The sequence below is a fragment of the Conger conger genome, chromosome 15 (genome assembly GCF_963514075.1).
Source record: "Conger conger chromosome 15, fConCon1.1, whole genome shotgun sequence".
In the NCBI taxonomy this organism is placed as follows: domain Eukaryota; kingdom Metazoa; phylum Chordata; class Actinopteri; order Anguilliformes; family Congridae; genus Conger; species Conger conger.
In genome coordinates this window covers 33018419-33027155 of record NC_083774.1, presented here as the reverse complement: position 1 = coordinate 33027155, position 8737 = coordinate 33018419, and positions in this window count along the sequence as shown.

The window sequence follows — 8737 nt, the reverse complement described above, 5'->3', positions numbered from 1 at the left end:
CAGACCATATTTACACCCTGCACATGTAAACCAAACGAAGAATGGAAAATGTTTTGCATGCTTTATTGACTTCAAAAAAGCATTTGATTCTATTTGGCATGAAGGATTATATTATGAGCGGCACAGATGGTGCAATGGGTAGCACTGCTGCCCCACAGCAAGGAGGTCCTGGGTTTGAATCCCCGTCGGCCGGGGCCTCTCTGTGTGGAGTTTGCATGTTCTCCCCGTGTTTCAGTGGGTTTCCTCCCACAGTCCAAAGATATGCAGGTTAGACTGATTGGAGAGTCTAAGTTTAATATACTTTTAAACATCACGTTTTTAGAAAACAGGATATAAAGAAAAGGGGGTGACTAATCCCTAAACTACCAAAACTATACAAAACGTAACTACCTGCTTCAGAAATGAATTGCATATTTGTAAGTTGTGCATAACGGAGATAACTTCATTTTAATGCTACAGAAATTAGACTAGCTTGCTTGCTCGCAAATACCAAGGCGATTAATAAAACCAAGGCGATTAATGACAAAATTACAGCATGATGGTGGCATCTGGCAAGTCCGACTGACCTGCTTCAGTTTTTTTTTTGAGGGATATATAACATAGTGGCGGCACGGATGGTGCAGTGGGTAGCACTGCCACCTCACAGCAAGAAGGTCCTGAGTTCGAATCCCCGTCGGCCGGGACCTCTCTGTGTGGAGTTTGCATGTTCTCCCCGTGTTTGAGTGGGTTTCCTCCGGGTACTCCGGTTTCCTCCCGCAGTCCAAAGACATGCAGTTTAGGCTGATTGGAGAGAATAAATTACCTGTAGGTATGAGTGTGTGAGTGAATGGTGTGTGTGCCCTGCGATGAACTGGCGACCTGTCCATGGTGTATTCCTGCCTTTCGCCCAATGTATGCTGGGATAGGCTCCAGCCCCCCTGCGACCCTGTTCAGGATAAGCGGGCTACGATAATGGATGGATGGATGAGTTATATTATAAACTTTTACAAAGTGGTGTAGGGGGTAAAGTATGATATGATAAAATCAATGTACTCAAAAAGCAAATGTGGGATAAAAATTGGCGTAAAGCAAGTTTTTCACCCAAAGAAGAGGAGTTTGGCAAGGTTGCAGCGTGAGTCCAACACTATTTAACATCTATCTTAATGAATTAGCGGTGCAGTTGGAACAATCTGCAGCCCCCGGACTCAGTCTACAAAACAATGAAATCAAATTCCTGCTCTATGCAGACAACCTGGTGCTGCTGTCACCCACTGCACAGGGCCTACAGCAGCACTGGACCTGCTAGAGAACTACTGGCAGTCCCGGGCCCTGGCAGAAAACCTGAAAAAGACCAGGTCTCTCAAAAGAAGTCCAGATGTCAGGAACACAGATAGCAGTTCAGTCTAGACAGCACCACCCTAGAACACATCATGCAATATGCTTACCTTGGTCTAATCATTACTGCATCAGGTAACTTTAACAAGGCAGTGAATGCATTAAAGGGCAAAGCTAGCAGAGCTCTATATGCCATACACAAGAAATTTTATAATAACGATATCCCGTTATTGATAGTGTAATTCAGCCCATTGCGCTGTATGGACGTGAGGTATGGGGCCCACTCCGTCACCATAGCTACACCAGATGGGACAAGCATCCAACCGAAAGCCTACATGCAGACTTCTGTAGATTGATCCTGAAATGATGTAGGGCGGAATTAGGCAGATATCCACTCATAATTCAGGTCCAAAAAAGATCCATAAAATTCTGGATGCATTTAAAATCAAGTCCCGAAAGATCACTTCATTTAAAAACTCTGACCAGCACTGCTGTTAAAATTATAAACGTCAATCAAATAATCAACGATTACAAAAACAACTATTTGAAACATTGGGACACTGAAACTAAAACTCAAAGTAAATTAGATCTAAAAAGTGAATACGAATTGGAGAAATATCTCTTAACTGTCAGAGATAAAAAGCAGAGACAGATCCTGACCAAGTACAGGCTCAGTGACCACAGTCTAGCTATAGAGAGGGGCAGACAGAAAAACCTGGCTCCCAAAAGAAGAGAGACTCTGTGCTCACTGCAGGACAGGTGAGGTTGAGACCGAGGCGCACTTTCTTCTTCAGTGTAAAACATTTGAAAATATAAGGAAAATATATTTTGACCTATTTAGAAATGCTGTTCCTCAATTTGATCAACTGCCTGAAATTAAGGGATGGAAAGACTGCAAAAATAGCAGCAAAATATGTGTGCATTTGCCACAGCCTGAGGGACAGTGAATGAGTGACACCCACACACACACACACACTTACACACACACAAACACACACACACACACTCACACACACACAGACACACACACACACACACTCACACACACACACACACACACAGACACACACACTCACACACACACACACACAGACACACACACTCACACACACATACACACACACTCACACACACACACTCACACACACAGACACACACACACACACACGCATACACACAGACACACACACACACACGTTAAAACACACACACACTCTCACACACACACACACACACGCATGCACGCACACACACATACATGTTTAAACACACGTTTTGTATTGTTTCTGTTGTTGTTGTTTGTACTTTGTATACTGCAAAAAAGCTTTGGCAATACTAAAATGTAAAATGTTTTTGTCATGCCAATAAAGCACCATTGCATTGAATTGAATTGAGAGAGAGAGAGAGGGAGAGAGAGAGAGAGAGAGAGAGAGAGAGAGAGAGGGAGAGGCCTCTTTTCCCATAATAGTGGACTTGAACAGCCGGCGGCTTTTTGCTGGCACAAACCTACCCCCCTCCCCCCACACTACCAGGGCGTACCAAGCAGTGACTTCACCTCATGACAGACTGAAATGCACCGGCGCTCTCTGACATGATGCAGTGCATCTGGAGCCGCCCGCGCGGCTAATCGCGGCCGGCGGATGATTTGTGCGGCCGGTCCCAGGGGCAGGCGAATGCAGGGCCGACAGTTCCCCCGCTCGGCGAGGAGTCGGACGCTATTCATTATCCCCATTAATCACCGCGGATTAGGTGATCGAGACTCCAACCACATGGTCAATAGAGGGGAGACCAGGGGCCCGAGTACAAAGAAACAGTTCTTGACAGTTTTATGAAAATAGCGCTGGTATGTGCTGGAGAAAGCCCTGACAGTAGGCCTTCGTTTCCATAACTACCATGACTGTGTCACTTTAAATATGATAAACGCTGTCCGTGGACAAAGGGGCAGCACACACGTACTGTTTCTCATCACAGTGAAGTGGCAGAGATCTGTAACTCAAAACTGAAAGACAAACAAAAAACAAAACGCAAAAAGACAAAGAAAAAACCGAAAAAAATTGTTTGATGTATATTTGTCTTTATTCTTTTATATTGCCTTATTCAGTCAGGTGGGAAGGGTAAAGAGGGTCAGAGACAGAAGTGATGCCATGGCAGGGGCCTGTACTGCGTATGCCACTCATATCAGCTGCAGACAGACTGCACCACATCCAGACCTTAGTGTGTCAGTTAAATAATGAATTATTATTTATAAGGCAACCATGCAAGCCACCATGCTATCAGCGAGCATTGTGAATGGCAAAAGAAAAGGTGTAAAGTAAACCATTCAAAATGGCAGCCAATTTATGACTTGGGCGATCCATTGGGACCAGGTTTCACTAGTCCATCTATAATGCAATGAAGGAAACACACAGGTACCTGCACAAACAAGCAAAGACCACACAGAAAGGACCCAGGCAGGCACCCTTAGAAGCAACTGTTGTTTTTAATGACTGGTGAATTTGTATGGGCTCATTGCAGACATATTTTTTCAGATATAACTTTATAATTGTACATCCAATGAAGGGTTGACAGAAAGTAGTAGTTTGCCAAGTTGCGTGATGATCAGAAAAGCATTCAAATGTTACAGATATTTCAGTAAAAATGGCCACACCCACAACAATTGACTGATATGTCATGGCAGCATCATAGCATGTTCTGTGTCAAACATGGTGAAGATTAGGTCACCTTTGTGGAAGAAGAAGCCAAAAATGTGTTTTTTAAAAATTCTGAAAATAATAGTATCTTTCAAACCTGCCATTGACAAAGGGTTTGCTCCATCAAAAAAAGTGATAACCTTTTCCTTGGTTACACCAGGTATGCTATTTGTGAAATTTGGTGAAGATTGAATCAAATTAGTAGAACAAGCAAAAAATTGTTTTTGAAAAAAAAAAAAAAAAATCTAAAGGGTGGAAAGTCTAAGGCAGGGGTCGGCAACCCTAGTCCTGGAGAGCCGCAGTGTGTGCTGGCTTTCGTCTCCACCTTAAAATAAGCAACTGATTCAGACCCAAGAAACCAGGTGAGGTGAGTTAACTGTGCAATCAACGGCTTTCATTGATCAATTAATGCCAAGTAACAACGAAAGCCAGCACACCCTGCGGCTCTCCAGGACCAGGGTTGCCGACCCCTGGTCTAAGGGGTTGCCAACATTCTTTCTTAAACATGCAAGTTTGATACATTACTGTAGTGCCCCCTATTGGCCAATTGTCAGTCCAATTTTTGGTTAGTACACACTGACCACTGACCTTGATAAGTCCATCAAATGAAATAAAGTGAAGCCACAAAGGAACCTCAAGAACATGCAAACACAATGCAGAAAGAACCCAGTTTGATTAAAACTTTTTTTCTCAGAGGCACCTGAGCTAACAGCTACCACCATGCCAGCAGGAAATGTTGATGTTTTTGAAGAAGCTTGGTCAAAGGTGGCAATACCCCAAAGTTCTGTAGGTATTTAAACGTATTTGCTTTTTATAGCACCACCTATTGGCCGGGAGGTGCCATAATTGCCATATGTTCTACACAGACTACATATATGTGTGTATGAGGCTGGTGAGGATCAGACAGGATTCATGAGTTACAGCTGTTTTAGAAAAAATGGCAGCACCCACAGCAATTAATAGCCAGTTTGAAACATCAAAAAAGTGACAACTTTTATCGAGGTTACTCCCAGCATACTTTATGTCAATTTTGGTGAAGATTAGATGGAATTTGTACAATATGCAAAAAGAATGTTTTTTTTAAAGATCTAAATGGTGAAAAAATGAAAGGGCTGCCGACATTACTTCTTTAGGAAAAGATGTTAATCTGAAAAGATGTTAATCTGAGACCTACTGAGGTAAGTGATAGGATTCCATCATCCATAGCCGGAGATCCACTCTGGGGAATACTGCATATCTGCTATAGCTGCTATTGCCCCCTAAGGGCCAACAGAAAGCTGATTTTACATGGTGGTATCAAGTCAGTCATGAAGATTGGACATTGCTAAGCCGGTCAAATAGCTGCTGATATCTGATCGGTTGATGGCGGACATGTTTTTTTAAGATACTGTATCTTTTGATCTTTGAAAACCCTATTGGAGACTTGCATAGGAATTAATGGTACCAAATCACTGGATGAAAGGTTGAGTAGTTATTGGCATTCAAACCTATTTGCTTTTTATAGCGCCACCTATTGGCCGGGAGGCTCCAAAATTGGCACTTGTCCATAGAATCATGATTCATCGTTTGAGTGGGCGGGTCTGGCTTGCCCGCAGAGACGGATCAGGCCTATCGGGGGTGTGAAGTGTGCGGGCGTTAAACATGCGCTGAAAGCAGACCCTTCAGCTGTCCAGGGTAAATGGTATGTGTAAAGAATGGTTCAGGAGAACCATATACGCAGTTCAAGTAAGAAAAGAAGGCGAAATAACAAAGCACTTGAATCATGTTTCGCCAGTGGAGGTTGAACTTTGCATTGCTGCAAGAGTCCATCCTATCAGGTATCTCTACTATAACGCTCTTCCAATTGGAATTGAACACCATAAAAATGTCATTGAGCATTTATCAAGTTGTGACTTACACATGTTACAAAACTGAAATTTAATGAAGATTTCAATACTACCCTTAATTGCCAAGTTGGCCGATCAGTTAGTTAGTTGCTGGGGTGTTCTTGTGATGGATGCTCATGTTGTTGGAGGCTATAATAGAAACCATGCAGACAAATTGGTAAAATCACATAGTAGTTATGTTGCTATAATGTTACCTCCACAATTATTGCGTAGTGACTTGTAACTCCCCTCAAAGAATGAATTGAACTGTAATTGAATTGTAATTGTAAAATTAATTTTACAAACTTTTATTATTTAAAAAAATTGGATTAGAGAAAACACGCTTAACAATAATAATAATAATTGTAAAGGTGTGCGATCGCAAATATGTGATTAGAATGTTCTTAACTGAATATTGTAATGCTGATTTAACAATCACTGCTGCATTTGAAAGCAATGGAGTTCTAGAACACTTACAGCTTTGAAAAAAAAAAAAACATTCCAAAAAACCTTACTCTTCAAAGGGTTCAATTTTACCAGTCACTCCTCAAGGGAAAAACATATTCAGGGCATACTGCTGTGCCATAATTTCTGTCCCCCGCCTGTCATGCTTTCCATTGCCAGCAGTTATGTGGTAGTATTTTAAGAGCAGTTCCCTACACTCCTGCATTCATTCTTTTTTTTTTTACTGCCGTTCTTTTTTAAACTTTGACTTTGCCACAAATCTGTCTGGCGAGGAGATATATACCGATAGGCATGCACTTCGTTGACGGTAAAATATTCTTGACATGAGAAAACAAACACGGACAAGATGAGATAGAGTCCTTAAAATGCAGGTGGTGATGGTGGCCCCTGGGAGGGTGTGGGAGTAAGGGAATCTGTGCACACCTTGCCTAGCCTCTTGAAAATACCGCTAATTGTTGATTGAGATGGAGTATCTGGAGAGAGAGAGAGATAGACAGAGAGGGAGAGAGAGAGAAAGAGAGAGAAAGAGAGGAAGAGAGAGAGGGACAGAGAAAGAGAGGGAAAGAGAAAGAGAGGGAGAGAGAGAGGGAGGGAGAGAGAGAGAAAGAGAGAGAGGGAGAGAGAGAAAGAAAGGGAGAGAGAGAAAGAGAGGGAGAGGGAGAGAGAGAGAAGCCAGCGTGGCCAGCACATTGGAGGGAAGCTCAGCTCCCTCTCAAGCGCAGCTGTATTTGTGTTAAGCACAGGGGTCCAATAACTCATCCGCCATGTTAAGAGAGGACCAGAGTGATCAGAATTAGCTTTGATTTAAATGGCTTTTAAAATTCCCCTCCTCAAGTGGCTATTCTTTTTCGGCCTGGACGCTGGACTTTCTCAACGCCAGCCAAGCATTCCTTGTGCTCCGGCTAGCCGGAAACAAGTGAGGTCAGGTCTGCTGGGGAAACGGACTTCATTTCATCTCTAAAAGGGCCAAAAGAGTGTTTTGTACCTAAAAGAATTTCCCAATAAAAAAAGTTGTTGATGGCAGGATAACAAAAATGCTACGAATTTGGGTGCTAACATACCTGAACATGTTCACCGACTGTCTGATTAACTGTGTTAAAAAGGTAACGTTTTGTGGAGGGTTCACAGACATAGGACAGTACACAGCTTTCCTTTCCAAATCTCCCAATAAAGGAACTAAGGAAACAATTGGCTGAGTTAAATAATCTTTCTTTCATTGCTGAGAAACATTTATCTGTGAGCACTAAGGTTCAAACAACATGAAATTGGACATCTCTAGAAACAGGGACACCTCTAGAATAGTAGAGTACAGGCAGATGGTGCCCTGTATCCAATCTCTCTGTAAAGTGTACATTTCTATAGAGATTCTGGAGAAGAAAACAATAGTACAGATGTTTGTTTCATGAGTTCTATAGTATTTATTTTTTTCTGAGAACTATTACTGGAAACAATTTCTGAAATGTTGCATTCTCCCCCCCCCCCCCCCCCCCCCATCCTTATCATGGGTGGATGCAGGATTGAATTGGCTGTTGGGGTGAAGACTGTAATTTCTATAGTGGGGGGAGGCAGACTATTTTCAGTGAAATATTTTGCTACTTTGGCTTTCACATCAGCGTGTGTTAAACTTACCTTCTAAACAAAACCTAAACCATCCACAGATCCGCTCAATCGATCCCCTGCAGAACTGCAAGTTTATTATTATAGCTCTGATATAACATCATATAATTACAACAGAACAATTCAATAAATTTGATGTTAATGATAAGTATTTGGTATGCTATGCTGATAGATTTTTTTTTAACCTAATGTCTGACAACTATTAATTACTTTAAAACAATTCATTACTTTATGAATACACACAAATGCAATAAATAGCTAATGCTGTTGGAAAACAAATCACACTTTTATTATTATTTTTGTTTATGTTTAAGCACAGCATGCCTGCTTTACCAAATCAAGCAGCTAATAATGTAGCTATAATTATGCGGAAGATAACGTAGCTCACTAGCTAACCACAACTGCAAGAGCTATCTAACTACAAGTGCTTCAAACTTTCAGTAAATTTGATTTCTGCCTAATGCTAAACCAGACAAAGATTGAATGGGTTAAGATTTAGTTGAAGTAACTTTTACAGATAACATTTACCTCCAAGTTTTTTATCCATATTAACTTTTTGTTGGTTTGAAGATTATCATTGTTAAACTGACTACTATAAACTGGCAGTCTAGTGTTAGAGAACTCGGGTATTATTCAAAGTCCATATTATTTTAAATAACTATACTAGTCAGGAATTGACTTAATTTAGGCTATATGCTTATTGAATTTGTTTCAATGCAAATTCAGTATTCAGGAGTACTTCCCGTTCTGTGTTTTTCTGTTATCAGTGTTTTTGCTTTTTGTTAC